Source organism: Phragmites australis, chromosome 14 (assembly GCF_958298935.1).
Source record: "Phragmites australis chromosome 14, lpPhrAust1.1, whole genome shotgun sequence".
Lineage (NCBI taxonomy): Eukaryota > Viridiplantae > Streptophyta > Magnoliopsida > Poales > Poaceae > Phragmites > Phragmites australis.
This window is the reverse complement of record NC_084934.1, coordinates 5,543,335-5,559,614: the sequence shown is the minus strand read 5'-3', so window position 1 is coordinate 5,559,614 and position 16,280 is coordinate 5,543,335. Positions and strand designations below refer to the sequence as shown.

At 42.7% G+C, this 16,280-nt stretch overlaps 1 pseudogene; it reads left to right on the top strand.

Annotated features, from left to right (window-relative positions):
- The first annotated feature begins 1,114 nt into the window (after positions 1 to 1,114).
- LOC133890830 (chromatin assembly factor 1 subunit FSM-like) lies at positions 1,115 to 16,137 on the top strand (annotated as a pseudogene).
- The last annotated feature ends 143 nt before the right edge of the window (positions 16,138 to 16,280 follow it).

Here is a 16,280-nt window from a genome sequence, read left to right as displayed (position 1 = left end):
CACGGCGGGGAAACGGCGGGGGATGAGCACGGGGATGCGTGGGGAAGCTCGCGGACGACCTCCTCCATCAATTTGTCTCCTTCGTTGTGCTCGAGGTGGGGTGGCGTGTGGAGGAGAGGGAGCTCTTCCTTCTCTAGCAAGGGTGAGAATGGGGGAATGAATGAGAGGGAGAGAGAGAGTCGAAAACTCTCTGTTGGGGTGATGGAGGCTGGTTGAGTGGGTACTAGTGAACAGTGGCTCTTTTCTTTTTCCTCTTTTTCTTCCTCAATTGAATTGGGCTACTTAAGATAGTCCAAAAATTACACCAATTTTTGTGTGGGTTCTATCATTCATGATTAACCCATTTTAATATCTTGGCTCAAAAATCTTGAGCCAAGAATTTATTAAAATTCTTCCAAGTTAGCATGTTTTAATTTGTGCATGGATTTTTAGGACTTCAATTTAATTCCTAAAAATCTGAAAAAAAAATCATTTATATTCATCTTACTACATGGACTAACTTCTAAAATTAGTCCCAGGCCTAAGTTGTATAATGAATCTTCGGGTTTCTCCATAGTGCATCGTTCGTAAGTTGTTTGACAGCCGAGTTATATTTACGATTTAAATTTCACGACTGCTTGGAATGTAAACATGATGCGTATGAGTGCTTGAGAACAAGGTTGGAGAATTTGGGCTACGACAAATATGTAATTTTATATATTAATGCCTACTTTTTCATTTCTATATATAAATGTTGAACTGTATGTGGAACCATATATGCCTTTTTGATGAAATTATCACTACCAGTTCTAGACAAGAACCGATACTGATGCCAGTTTCGAACCGGCACTGGTGCCGATTTCTGTAGTAGTGTCTATTAAAGATTGATTGTAAATCTGACATATTACACAACATTATGATCTAAAGTACATTTGCATTATTAATTTTACAAATTTGATATAACAATTAGAAAAAGTAATCTGTTACATTCTAATCCGGCACGAATTCTCGGCCTCTGATTGGTCCGTCATTACCAGCCGTGGGATGGAGAAAAGGATTGATCCACACCGTTCAATAGCCTCCAAGCCAAGCCATGAGTGTTGATCCCCTTTGGATAAAGGCCACCCTGTACAAAGTGTCCAGAATCAATGGGAGCAAAAATCAGAATCCCCAAAGCAACCTGCTCTCAACGAACTAACCTGCTATTGGGAAGCCCATCCATCAAAAGGTCAAGATCTTCCACTTCGATCTATTGTTTGATGTTCTCCCAATCTTTGAGTGGTTCTCCCCAATTTCTTAGCCGCGATGGCGGTGGTGTTGGCCGCCGCAGACGTCACCCGAGTGACCGCCTCCGCCTAGCTCGACCCCACCTACTGGTTCGTTCCGCTTCTCCCTCGGCTCCCCTTGGACTGAGCAGAGAGCAACCATGCGGAGCACCACCCCAACACCCGGGGCGTGATAGGTCCACGGGCGAGCTCGGTCGCAGGAGGACCGGCCGGATGGCAGGTGGCCGACCCGCTTTACCCCATGCAGCCTGCCCCTCTGCCTTTCCAGCTGCCTCCTACACCGCACGCGCCCTGAAGGGTACTCGGCGTCCGTGGCCAGCAGCACTGACGAAGAGGTCAAGACGAGGACGCCTCTGCCACAGGATTCGGTGTAGGGCTAGACTCAACGACGGCTGGCTCGGTATGTCGGCCACGGAGGCCGCGTCAATCGAACCGCGGGGCGCAGAGCTAGCTCGCACCTTCTGCCTCCCCGGCCACCGCCTCCACCACACACATCTTCCTCTCCCATGCACTACTGTCGCTGCCGCCACGCCCCCTCCCTCCTCATGCCTCTGGCGCCCTCGCAACTCCAGTGTGGCGACGACGCTGCAACGCATGGCGACAGAGCTGCTCTCTCAGGTCCCCTTCTCATGGCCTCGCCTTCGGTGTAGGCGGCTCGCGCGTGCACTGGCCAGCAGCAGCATCAGCCGCGTGACAGCATTGCCCTCTCAGCTCCGCCACACCCCCTCCTCCCGGCCTCGCCTTCGGTGCAGGTGGCTCGCGCGTTCATTGACTGACGGCAGCATCAACTGCATCCTTCTTATCGGCCTAAGCACCAGCATGCCTGCATCCTATTTGAAAAAATCCCAAACCTATAGTAGGATAATTTTCTGCCATGCTTCAAAACAAAAAAGAGGAAGTTTCTTAACGTCAATAGAACAACTGATGCAATCCTTATAGTTTTCTCTAGGAAAGAATCATTTTATTACACACTACTTCAACCTTCCCCTGCACAATTTAAATGTAGAGTAAATATTTTACAATTTTTCAGATTTACAGTAATCACAGCTAAGGTTCTAATGTGCATTAGTTAAGGAAGATATATTCATATATGTACATATAACATTCGTATTCTATCTTCTTTAGCATATATCAACCATTAATTTTTCATACTTACAATATTGAATATGTGTGCTGTTTTCCATGGAAATATGAAGCTCTAGAGTGATTTCGTCTTAACCACTATCATTTTACCTTCCTTTATTTAAATGTTTCATCAAATATATGGAGCCGAAAACTGAAAGTAACATCATCTCTTAAGATTAATACCTGTCACTAACCTCCTAGATGATCACATTTTGTTACTTCTCTACGTTTGCAAGGTTTTGCTCTTCCTAGCCACAGCCAAAAAAATTATGTAAGTGAACTACAGCATTGTAGTTACCATTTAAACTTTTGCATAATGTATGTGCCTTAATGTTTGAATAAATAGATAAATTTATTATCTGCTATTTTTAATATCAAAACCATCATCATGCTCCAGCTAAAACTGATGCTGACAAATTTAAGATTACTTTACTATCTACTGTTAAACTAACAATAAATATCTATTTATCCTTTTTCCTCTACTATCTACTGTAAACTAACAATAAGTATCTTCACACAGGCAAACAATCGCATCAGGAAGACAAAAGAAGACATACTGATTACCAAAGGTAAACTATCCCATTGATATTGTGAACTGTCCATTACAATTTATTTTTTGTTTACATATTATTCGTAACTATGCCGGCCTGTGACCGTCGGGGCTCCTCGGCTCGCCGGCGTTCACTGCCCAAGGGCGCTGCCCGCGCAGCAGGGTACGGCACAGGCTGCCGCTTGGACAGTGGTGGTGTAGATTTGGAGAAACTCGACGGGGTCGATGGACCCGTCGTATTTCTCTGGCAGTTCTGGCCGGAACTTGGTGGGCCAGTTAACCCGACGGAGCTCACTGGTGAAGGCCTGGTCCTCAGCTTCGGCCTCATGCTGGGACTCCCGTTGGTGCTCAAGGGTAACACACGCATCTTCGACGGCCCTCCGCTCGTTGAGATGCAAGCGGAGGTCCTGAACTCCGGTAATGGCCAAGGGGGCGGCACTCCGCTTGGAGGCCCCCCGGCCGGTTCGGCCGCCACCTGAGGATGGACCGGCCTTGGTTGCACCGCGGTGAGAGGTAGCCCGGGAGCTTTTGGCCAACACCTGACGGTGAGCCGTGCCCACCAGAGCGGCCACTTCCTGGAGTTCCGATCTGGTCGGAATGCCTAAGTTTTGGGAATATAAGGTTCTTGTGTTCCAGGATTTAGTTTTATCGGAAGTTCTGATGTCAATCAGAATGTCCAAATTTTCCTAACATAATGTTCTCGGGTTGAGAATTAACTCTAGATCAGAAGTTCTGATCCAGAGGTCAAAAGTTCCAATCTTGTCGGAAGTTCCGATCTTATCGGAATGTCCCTTTTTCTCTAGCATAGGGTTCTCGGGTTTGGAATAATTTTCTGGATCGGAAGTTCCGATATGTTCAAACTTCCAGATCTGATTTGGGAGATCTATTCGATGATGTTATTTTACACAGATCGGAAGTTTTGATCGAGGTGGTCGGAAGTTCCAAAGTGGGCTGACAAAGCACATAACATCTAGTTTTTGGGGATATCTATATACCCCCCCCCCCCTCTGTTTTGAGAGGGCGTCTCTTATTCTCGTTCTAAATAGATCCTGAGCAAGTTTTCTCCTCTCATCTCTTGTTTCTAAGTGATTCAACTCCGTGGGAGAGATTTGGGGAGAGGGATTGAGTGCTGGTGATAAGCTTTGCAATCTTTCAGCACTATGGTTCATCTCCAAGCAATCTTCATTCGTATTTGTTACTCTTGGAGATTGAGGTCTCCTAGACAGCTAGGAGTCACTCACGAGCCACCAATTCATTTGTGGTGTGTCGTGAGAAGTTTGTGAAGGCCGGATTTTGCATCCGCAAGGGAAGAAATACCAAAAGAAGTCGAGGAGTGCTTTGTGCAACCTCAGGAGGAAAATGGTTGAAAGAAACCCGACTCAAGTGTGACTGAGCCCCTCAACGGAGATGTAGGATCCCCTCAAGGATCTAAACTTCGAGAACAAAGTCAACTTGTCTCTGCCTTTGGTTATTTCTTACTATTTATGCAACTTTGAGTAATTCATCTATTGTCTTGATATATGTCTACTTGTTGCTAGTCGTGCATGTGATTGAGTAGTTTTACATCGTATTGCAACTAGTATATAGTGAATTTGTTTTTCATTGCTCGAAGTTCCAGCTAGGGTTAAGTTTAATAGAATAGGAAGTTCTGATAGTCATATCGGAACATCCGATCAATATCAGAATATCCAATTGAAAAATCGGACCATCCGATCAGCTTTTGCAGATTCTGGTTAAGTTAATTTTAAAGCGCTTATTCACCCCCCCCCCCACTAGGCCACTATCTCGATCCTTCAGTTTTGTAAAGGCCTTACAGTGTAGTCCAAGCCGCACACCTCAAAAGTGTGTAAGTGTTTGCAGGCATGACCAAAACAGAAAAAAAACAAGTCTTGTGGGTAAAGTGTACAACCTCTACAGAGTGTACAACTGATTAATCAGTCGTGCTTATGGTCAAGAGCGGCGAGGAACCCTCACATGATTAGAACTTGATTATTTGTTCAGTTTTGGTCAACCTTGGTGCTGAGAACCATAGTTGAGGTGGTTGGTTCTGGGTGCATTTGGTTCGAGAGTAAGGTTGTATGGGATAGGGTCATCTCTGTTTTTCTGGATGGGATAATCCATTTTTCTGTTGGTTGGGTTGGATGGGATGATCCAATTTTCTGTTTGGTTGGTGAGATTAAAGTGGATAGGATGAACCAATTTTATATTTGGTTAGATGGATGGGATGTGTTGAATGATTGTGATGACTTTAAGTGAGCTTACCCCTTTTAGCTAAAAAGCTAGGCTGATAGACTATCATGGGATTGCCAAATGACTAGTATTTGTGCATATGTGTGCCATCTATGTGTGCCTGAGTTCTTCATTTCTGATTTCTTGGTGATAAGGTGTGTGTACTATTTTCTAACCACATGATTTGGAGTGTAGTTCCATACTCTGTACAAGCAGCTTCAATCTGATTTGAAGTTGCTGCCTGTAGTACTGAAATCAACATAGATATAACTGAGGCATTTGATGCAACAACGTACTCAGCCCTATTTGATATGCAGCACACATATGTGGCTACTAATTCTGACCATACAACCAAACTTTTCATATATTCATATCCAAATGATTAGCACCATACAAGTTCTCCATACAAAAGCTCATACAGAACCACAACCATGCAAGCACATCAGCACCACTAGTGCATTACACATCAGCACCACTTAGCAAAAGAAATCTCATCCTTACAAGCAAAAGAAGTATGATCCTTACAAGCAATATGAGGATAACCAATCAAATGTGAAAAATACATACTATAGTACTCACTAAGTTAAATTCATCCTACAATTATCGATATTGGGAGCTTGTCAACTATGTCAAAATCTCTATGGGTCTCTGTTTCTCCTAGGAGAGCTGATGAGGTGACAAAAAATTTAACCCAACAACACACCTCTTTTGATCCTAATAAACCCAAAAGAAGAGCCTTAAACCTTGAATCAAATAAAGCTTTGATGTTCACCTCGACTGGCGGCTGGAGCTTCTCTTCCACGCTGGGTGAGAAGGTTAGGTCAAAGGAATCGAAGGGTCGCAGGAGGACAAAGGAGTGGCGGGCGCTGGAGCCGATTTGGAGGATCTGCCTATTCACCGGAGGGGGTGCTGCTCGCCAGGTCAGAGAGCTCGCTGGAGGGGTCGCCTACTCGCCGGGCCGGAGATGTCATTAGAGGAAATGACTGCTTGCCGGGCTAGAGAGGTCGCCAGAGGAAACGACTTGGTTAGCTACTCGCCGGGTCGGAGAGGTCGCCAGAGGAAATGGCTCGGTCGGCTGCTCGGTGGGTCAGAGGGGTCGCAGGGGCCGCCGCCAAAGCGAGGCTGGGTGAGGGGTGAGATGTGCGATGGAGTGGGTGAGGTCAAGAAAAGGTGAGTGCATACATCGCGTGTGAGTCACGTGAGGGACGAACGCGAAGGTGGATGGCTCGGTCCGGCTCTTTTCGTTGGACTCCTTCATCCAGCATATCATGGTATATTCCCGCTGCTGGCCGCCCCATCCCACTCCATCCATCCAACCAAATACCCTAAAAACTGGGATAGCTATCTTCCATCCCACCTTATCTATCCAATCAAACACACCCTCTATGGATAAGTCAAGATGGTGGGAATCTTAAGGTTGTTTTTTACTTATTGTTGTTCACTTAATTAATTACTTGCTTTTAAATTGTTGTTATTAAATAATTTTTTCTTTTCTGCAAATATACCCATGTTAGCTTTATCCTTGATTTATGTCTACATATGCATTTTTTCCACAACTTGCGGAGTATAAGACGTACGTACTCACGCTTGCTATACCCAAACCATACTCAGTCGGGGAAGATTTTGAGGACTTCACAGAAGATGGTGCATTCTAGGGTGTGTTCTCCATCGATTGCATATGGAAATGGCCGGAAGGATTAAAGACTACGCTTAGATCCGCTATAGTTTTATTTGCTTCTGGCCTCTCTGAAGGTCCCATTTGTAAAACGATTTAATTCAAATAAGTTATGGATATTGTTTTTGTTATCATCAATAAAATAACTTTGTAATGAGGTTGATTCCTGACTCAATTCATAGTAGAGATTGGACTATTTCTTGGTCCAGTTTCGACATATCCTTAGCCACTTGGCCGGTAAACCGAAACCAAATCCCGTTGAGCATGTCAAGATGATAAGAATTCCAAGCAATGGTAAGCCTGTGGAAGTAGAAGGTATTAAATGCCAGTATGAGGACGTATTGGAAAAGGTAATTAGAATTATGCATACCAGTTTATCTCATACTGATGGATCTCCCAATAAATTTCATAATGATTGTATAAAAAAAGTTGCTAATGAGATGCACATGCTAGATCATGAGTTGGATAAGTACACGGAAAAGATACCTATCAGGTTCGAAGATTTGGGAGAGCAATTCTAATCCGCATCGGCGTCCATTCTTCTAATGCTATATGTAGGGATGAAAATGGTACGAAAACGATCGAAAAAGACCTAAATCACTTTCAGTTTCATATTTTCTCTCGGAAACGAAATTGATAATGATAATGCTAGAAGCTAATACGATGTCGATAATACGAGAAAACCAGAAACGGAATTGCCAGGGTGGAAACATGTCAGTATCGATCAAGAATCGATAATTTAAACCCGAAAGTACTGAACCGTAGCTCTGAGCACTAGCTCTAACTCATGGTGCCTTATTTCTGTACTACTAAAGAGAATGCTCAACAAGCAATTCAGACGTAGCTTCTTCTGTTGCATCTTGTGGGCTAAGTGATATGTATTTGGTAAGGGCTTTTAGGATTCCAGCTTTAGCCTACCACAGACGACTGGGCGGCTACGAGGGTGGGAGCCTGGGAGGCCTGTTGTCTGTTGAGTTGTGCCCGAGTTAAGATGTACCATAGGAAGTAGAAACGGGAAATCCAAACGGTAATTTCCGGTCAAAAACGAAAGAACTCGAAAACGATCGAAAAATGCCTAAATTGTTCCCGCTATCGTTTATACATAGTTTAATTGTTTCTATTTTCAATTTCTCGATATATCATTTCCGACTGCTACGGTCAAAAAATTTCAAAAACAATCTTCGAAATACCGAAAATTACTGATTTCGTTTTTATCCTTAGCTATATGTGATCTTGGGGTGTTGGGGTTGGGGGAGGGAGTGACCCGGATGTCGAAGCTGATGTAGGAGAAACGGATAATGCTTCACTCGGTAGAAAGAGGGATGGGTGGTTAATAACATTTAATATTTTGTTTGGGTGGTCAACAGGGTCAGGTGGGCAAATTAATTAGGTGCGTGACAGCGCGAGGCGTCTGAGGGAGCGCTCGCTCCGGACGGCCGATGCAAAGCATTATCTTAATTTTTCTTTTCATTTATGCACCTAATTAATTTGTGCCTAAATCGACCTCCGTTAATGCATGGATAGCTAGCTTTGTGAGGCACTCTGAATTGTAATCGAATATCACATTTCTCTACGTTCATACAAAAACACTCCGAATTGGACTCTTGTAAATCAGTATAGCAATAAAACACATATATTCTGAGGCACCCAACTTTTTCTTAGATCTACCTATTAAATACATGGATAGCCACCGAATACAAGGATAAAGAACCCAAAAATCCTATCCCTAAGTCTTTCCGTTTATTCTCATTCCTATAAATTCTAATGAGGTAAGGAAAACAGCTAGATCCTTAGGTTCAGATCTCTGCAGATTCTGTACCAGTGGGTGTGGATTCGGGTTTTAAATCCCGTATATGAGTCTAGCGGGTCGGGTATCCGATTTGTAGCGGATGCAGGTTTGATATTTCTCTGTGGGTAACCCACGGGCACTTGACCCATTCGTCCAGGACCTTATCCATTCACCTTGCCTGATTACTCATCAGTCACTTCGGCACTCTCCCGTCCCCACTCGCCCATCCGCCCCTTCGCCCTCACCCCCTCCCCCCCGCCACTGTGTGCCGGGCCCCCTTCGCGCGCGCCCTGTGTGCCGACCCCCTTCATGCCGCCCCCTCAGCGCCAGCCCCTCCGTGCTGCTCCCATCCTCCGCAAGTCCGCGCCGCCCCCTCCACATCGGCCCCTACGCCCCCCTCCTCCACGCAGCCCCCTCTGACGGGAGAGATGGCCAGATGCAGATGGGAAAGGAGCGGGAGCAGGAGGAGCAAGTGGCCACGGTGTGCACGGTCCTCGATGAGGGGACGTCGCAAACAGGGTCGTCATGGCGCGGCGAGGTGTGGGAGGTGGAGGTTGTGGCTACGAGAGGGTGGGGGAACAGGGGCAGGCCGACGCATGGGAGGATGACGTTCCGGAGGATGCAGAGTTGAGCAGAGGGGCGGAGTCGACTGGAGAGGGTGGAGAGTGACGTTGGTGGCTCCGTCGTGCAGTAAGGTATCTTTTTGCTCCTTCGTAACTTGGTTGTCAGTGAGATGGAATCTCAAAACCCGACGGGCATCTAACGGGTGTAGGTTAGGTATTAATTTTCACCTGTTTGTTATTTTAATTCATATCGAGTTCATTCTGATGGGGTTTTAAGTTAGACGTGATTTTACTTCAGCTAATCCTAACCTAATCCGTTACTATCCCTATATCGAGAGGTGAGCCGTTCCGAAAAGGGTGAACCTGGGAACGAAGCCTGGTACACCTATAGCAGTTCCACCCATCTTCTGGCGGGAAGATTTCCTGCTCGCCACGCGCCCCACGCACCGCCCGCCGTAACGCTCCCATCTCCCTCCGCCCGCACGAAACCAGATCCCGGCCGTTCAACCGGTTCCTCGGCGGGACGAATCTCCACGCGCTCGCATGGAAAACGCTCCCCTGTGTTGTTTCCGCCTGTCGCTTCCATTCCACACTCCCGAGAGCGGCGAGATTAGCAGTCGAAAGGGGAAATCGAAATCATCATCGGAGAATCCAACGGGACGTGTGGCCTTTGGTTTACTTCTAGGCCGCGTTGGGAGGTAATGCGGGGCTGATTTTGCTGGATTCTTGGGGACCTTGGGGGGTTTCGTTGGTGCGTCGAATTGCTTGGATGGATTCAAGGTTTGGGGTTTTCTTGGCGGTTTCTTTTCATTTCTGGATGCTTCGGTTGTGGAACCGAGCGGAATGGAGATGATTAGGGTTTTGGTCCGCTACTTTCTTGGCTTGTTTAGATTTCTTATGTGCTTATTTTAAGTGATTTTTATAAAATCCTTTAAAAAGAATTTAGCCGGAGATCATGGGCTTTTCCTTGAATTGTTTCTTAGAGCAAGTAACAGTTCTTGGTTTACTTGTTGGTGGTAATAGGGTTAATGGCCTAAATTCTAGAAAAGAATCGATTTCTAGGATGCTTTGTTGATGGGAACTGAATCAGTAGTGGTTCCGGAGCGTATTTTGTTGTGAGTTTGGTGCGGGTATCAGAGAATTAGTATGTTCGAGAGCGATTTGTGCTCTTCTTGTTCCTCGTCAAACATTTGGCTGCACAATTGCTGAGTAAATGGCAATACTTGTCCCCCGCTACCTTCTTGCTTGTTTGTCTTGATGTGTTCATTTCAAGTGATGTTGTGAAATTGTTCCTTTCATAAGAGTTTAGACGGAGATCATGGGCATTTTATTGAATTGTTTCTATGAGTAAGTAGCAGTTCTTGGGTTTCTTCTTTACGGAAATGGGGTAAATGGTCTTATTTATAGGAAGGAATTTATGTCTTGGATTTTGTTTCGTTTATGGGTAATGAATCAGTAATGGTTTCGGAGCATAGTTATTTGTTTGATTTTAGTGAATTGATCAGGGAGTTAGTGTGTTTTTGGAGGGGTTTGTTCTCTTTTCTTGTTCTTCTTCAAACATTTCTGCACAATTGGTGAGCAAATGACAATATTTTCACCACATTTAGCTAGTTGGCATGACGCTTAGTCTTCATTTTCAAAGGTTTAATGGTGGATGTCAATGAAGCAAAGGAAACAGTTGCGGATGGTTTGTCTGGCACAGCCAGTTCTTTTGGTGTTGATGTCTCTTGTGCACATGAATCAACGCAGCGGACCAAGAAGCAACAGAAGAGGAAGGGAGCTTCTACTGAATTGGCCATGGTTGATAAAATTTCTGCATCTGCTGAATTGCAGCGAGAAATTGATGAATTGTTTGAATATTACAAGGAGGTTTCTGGTCATCACCTGAATCCAGAGGAGCTCACCTGCTCTACGGGTGACTCGATTATAGCATGCTTGCTGGAGGAGAGCAGTCTTCCCTGTGCAAAGCTAACAGATGAAATCTACAAGAGGATGAAGTTGCAAGATGGTGTCACAGAGTTTTCGGTACGCAGCTCGGTGCTTAACATTGGTAAGAGGTTTTCGTATGGTATTTCCAGTATGGATGCCGATGAGCAGGAGGATGAGTCTGAATTGAACCTTTGGTGTTGGGAGGTAATAATCTAAGAATTGTTGCTTTCTTTCCTTTCTAGTGTTCTTTCGTCTATGGCGATCAGTGATCAATAAGTTTTCTTGATGCTATGTGACTCCATGGGACAGACACGCGATTTGGAGTTGTTACCCTCACATCTACATAGTACTTTGAGCATTCGACATACAGTTCGAAAGGTAATCCATGAAAGGATTTTGGTTCTTTCAGGTATGACAACCTTTTCTTCTTTCTCTTGTTTCTTCTAAAAATTTGAAATTATACACTGTTAATATTGGATGCATTTGTAGAATTTTAATCTAGTCTAGTGCTTTGTTGTCCCCTACATGATGTCAGTTACATTAATGTTAGTAAGCTATGCTGATCATTATGGTTTTGCGGTGCTTTTGTAATTACCCCTGCCCTTCCTCGTCTATGAATTTGCATTTTTGCTATGTGTTTTCGAACAAAGACGTTTAGTGTCATACCATTTGTCTTGTACATAAACATAGGGTTCTAAATATATTTTATTAAGCTACAGCAGTTTAGCCATTGCAACATACAGTTATTGCCTTGATGAAACTTCCTCCTGCAGTTATGGCCTTCATGAAACTTCCTCCTGGGTAACTAAGAGTTAACTGATTGTGTTTATGTTATCTGTATTGTTTCCATATAAAGATTACTTAATCTGTATTAGTACTTCGTAAATTTTGCGCATGTATGTCATACTGCAGTTGTGATATGAGTGTTCTTCATAAGAGCATTGAATATATGGGCCATTCAATTCCTTGATTTATTAAAAGTAAGTTGGTCTTTTTACACATGGCTTGTAGTTAACAATCATGTGTTATTGACTATTTCCGCACCATGCAATGTGTATTTGAACTGCATAATCTAATGTATCGTGTTAGGAAGTCATTTAAGCTTGTTTTCCCATGGTTGGCATGCCTTGCAGTATTAGTTTCAGAAATAAGGGCATGTAGTCGGCAGTCATATATTATCAAGCAGCCTTACCAATGAGTCTAACGAAAGATGGAAGTGGTGGTCTAGATAATGTTTAGGGTCATTTCTTTAGAAAGATGAACCTGGAGCACTTAAGCTGATAGTGTCAATGCTACAGTATTTATTTCGGAGAAATGTGATACAGGAATATATGAGGTTGGAGAGTTGCATTAGTTAAAAAAAAAAACTATGACAGCGAAAACCAGATCTGCAGCAGAGCCAGTGGTGCATCTGCATAAAATCTTCTATAATATGCCTCTAATGGGAGTATACATAGAAATGTACACATAATATAGTTTTATTTAACATAGAATAAGAAACCTGATTATCACTTCCAATTTTTCTTAAATGGGAATAATTGCTTCAGTACTGGTTTCAATAAGTTAACAGGGGGTTTGGCCAGTTCATTTATTCAGAATTTCATTTATTGTACGTTATCTCAAGCAAATTGCTTGAGGTTGGAGGAAATCTGGGAGTAAGTTATAATTTATTATGTTTGCATTTATTTTAAGCTCTTAATTAAAAATAAAATTTAGCATATATATGTTTTATACTTTTGCTTAAATGTGAGTTTCACGTTCTCAGTCAAAGAGATTTTAGCAGTTAATGCTACGACACATCATGTTATGTTAATCACTAAAAGCCAACCATATAATCAGTTGTGAGCTTGCAGCAAAATCTACATAAAATATGTTGTCTTATATCTTCATTGTATTGTAGTTAAAAAAATACCATAGTCATGATTAGTGAATGATTTGGAGAATAGATAAATCACCTGAATATCATTGCAGATGGCAAATTTTATTGTGACTTCACAATGCAGGGCGCATGTTGCTGGGTGGAGAAAACTCTCTCGAGATAACAAATTGTGCCGCTGGGTGTTAGGAGATTCAGCTATTTCATGAGCTTAGGCTACAGAATTCCTCTGCGACTGCACCTTCTGAAATTATGTCAACTCCAACTAAAGAACAATCATCCCAAATGGAGAATCCAGGAAGCCTGAATTTGTCAAAACTTCTCGATTAACTGAAAACACCATCTCATCAGAACAAAATCCCATCTAAAACTACTCATAGTAATACATCCTCTTCAGTTTTGTTTGTGAAGAAGCTTCTGCAGTTTGGTAGAAGCCATAGGCCAGCATACTATGGTACCTGGAGAAAGAAGAGGTATGCTCCAGATATTTTGTCTAATTACCTGGATTTTTTGTTTCAATTTTCTTCATTATATGAAAATTAAAACTTTATTGAGGGTTGTACTGCTGATTTTCTTACATGCATAAAGACAGTATTTCATATAAGATGAATTCTACAGTTTTACAGTTAGCGCAAGGCACCCCTTCAAGAGGGACCCTGATTTGAGTTACGAAGTTGATAGTGATGAAGAATGGGAAGAGGTACCTTTTCGTTTGCCCCCTTTTCCCTGCTGTAGAGAACTGTTCTCAGTATAAAGTCTTGATTCAGGAGGACCCTGGTGAAAATCTTTCTGATTTCGACAATGATGATGAGGAGACAATGAATGAACATGATTCAAAGGTTGACATGGAAGAGGAAACTGAAAACAGTTTTGTAGTGCCTGATGATTATCTCTCAGAGGATGAGGTAATAGCTTCTGTAAAAATCATCTCCCTCTATCCTTTAGAATGTGTCATTTCATGTTTCTGTTACTTTCTGCAATTCCTGGCCCTTCCAGGTGCTTAAACCATTTAAAGCCTCCTCAGGTGATGTTTCTGGTATACACTAAACAGTAGCTTCTTTTGTTCTGATCTCACCACATTGTTGGTGATAGAGTTGGGTTCTTCTTTTTTTTTTCAAAACAATATTATAGTGATACGCCAATTTGATTTTATTGTATTGTTTTGAAAACACACTTGGTTCATGATAATTTTAGTTGAATTACTTGTTTTGACATGTGGACAACATTCTATGTGTATATCTTTTGGTAATAGGTGCCCCTGAAGATGCAAAAATGAAAATTTGAATTACTGCTCGATGGAGCATTGTGTTTCTACTGATGATCGGATTCATCGTTTGTTACTTGACTCTGAAACTGTAATTTAATAATTTACTGCACTGACTAAATTTTAGCATTTCCATATACAGATGGTTGCAGGATGTTCTTCAGAAAAATGAAAATATTTCCAGTCCCTGCTAATCATTATGCCCCCAATATTTTTCAATGTGAAGATTGTTTTGTTCTTGGTTCCTTTGTTACCTGACTTTATTGTTTCATATGTTGGTTGATCTTGGTACACTGTTGGTTTATGAGATTCCTCTTTTCTTCTATGTAGGGCGTGCAATACGAACCTCTATCTGGTAAATTTGATGAAACCAGCAGGTTGCTGAGCATCTTAGGGGTTACAATTGAGGAACTTAATGTTCTACTGCAAAGGCAGAAGGCTCTTCATGGTTTCACAGAGCATGCTCTTAGGAAGGACAGGCCTTTAGTCATATCCAACATAGATTATAGTGAAGTTGACCTGCTGAAAGTTGAAGATGTCACTGGAATACTTAAGGTGGAGCAACTCTGTTTGCAAGCTCTTTGTATGAAGAAATACCCTGAAGCCCCCATCATTGATGTACCTGTTGATGTCAACGTGCCCATAGAGGATCAGGAATTTTGTCGATCAAACAAAAAGAGCCCTAGCACACCAGTAGCATCCAAATCCATTTCAGATTCAGACATCCCTGAATTTGTAAGTTTCTAGAAGACATCTAAAGACATTCTGCTTTGAATTTGACTGTAAGATTTCCTATTAAATCATGTTTTTCTGAAGGTAAAACTTATTAAATCATGCCCTCATGGGATGGGAAAGTTGGTAGAGTTACTGCAGGGAAGATTTCCATCTGTCTCTAAGGCGCAACTGCAAAAAAAAAGTACGGGAAATAGCTGAGTTTACCAATAACAGCTGGCAGGTCTTGCATTGTATACTATTTCATCCCTGAACCTGTGTAGTTATGTTGTCTTCAAATTGAGAATTTGGTGCCTTTCTTGTCAGTAATAAGTACTTTTTTTGTCCAGGTTAAGAAAGATATCCTGGATCAGGGTGGTTTATCTCTTTCTCCAGGTACTAATTATCCAGGTACTACTGGATTGTGAAAATGATGTTTTGCTTGTTGAGAAACGTGACATAATGTTGCTATGAAACAATTCAGTAGATATCTCATCTACTAGGTACCAATCTTTTGTTTCCTAACCAAACTGCCAATATGGTTGATTGTGATTTGAAATCAAGCTTTGTGACGCAGATGCTAAATGAAGTGATGTGAATTATGTATGTTAATGGATAAATCGTTGGCCAACTTTATTCTAGCTACCAAATTGGCTCTTTTTTGCCCAGTCCAGTTCATGCTGTGTTTTCTAGAGTGATATAATATTGCTTTCTGTTACAGATAAAGGTGGAAGCCCGAAATGTGCACTGTCGCACTTCTACTAATGGTGCCAGGAACCCGATGAATCGGGCAAGTCAGATGAATCTTCTCCTGGGTCTGGCATGATATCCGAAGTGGGCAAACAACAAATCGGTACCCAAGGTTTGGGCAGCCGTGAACCGCATCCTGATCTTTGAGAATTTAGGTCAGTCACCCAGGATTGCAGGCGGTCACCAAATAGCAAGACTTGGAGCAGTGCTCATGTACATATTTCCTTGTTAGGTTATGCAAAGTAGAGGTGTAGGTTCAATACTCAGAATTGCCAGAATTTCAGATACCAGCAAGCAGGAGCTGTAGCCTGTGTTGTGTAAAGCAGTATGCGATGCTTGCTCTGTACCCTCCATGAAAGTCCAAACTAGTTACTGGTGTTATTGCTTTTCATCTCATGTCTCTAGTGCTGATATCATTTTGTCAGGAGTTGATTTGCTGCAATTCTGAGGTTAATTGTCTTGCATGATATATACATTGAAGTGTCGGTATGACTGAGTTGAATACTAATGCACGAGTTCCTCGCGCTCTTGGAGTCATTGTCGGAGCAGGCAAA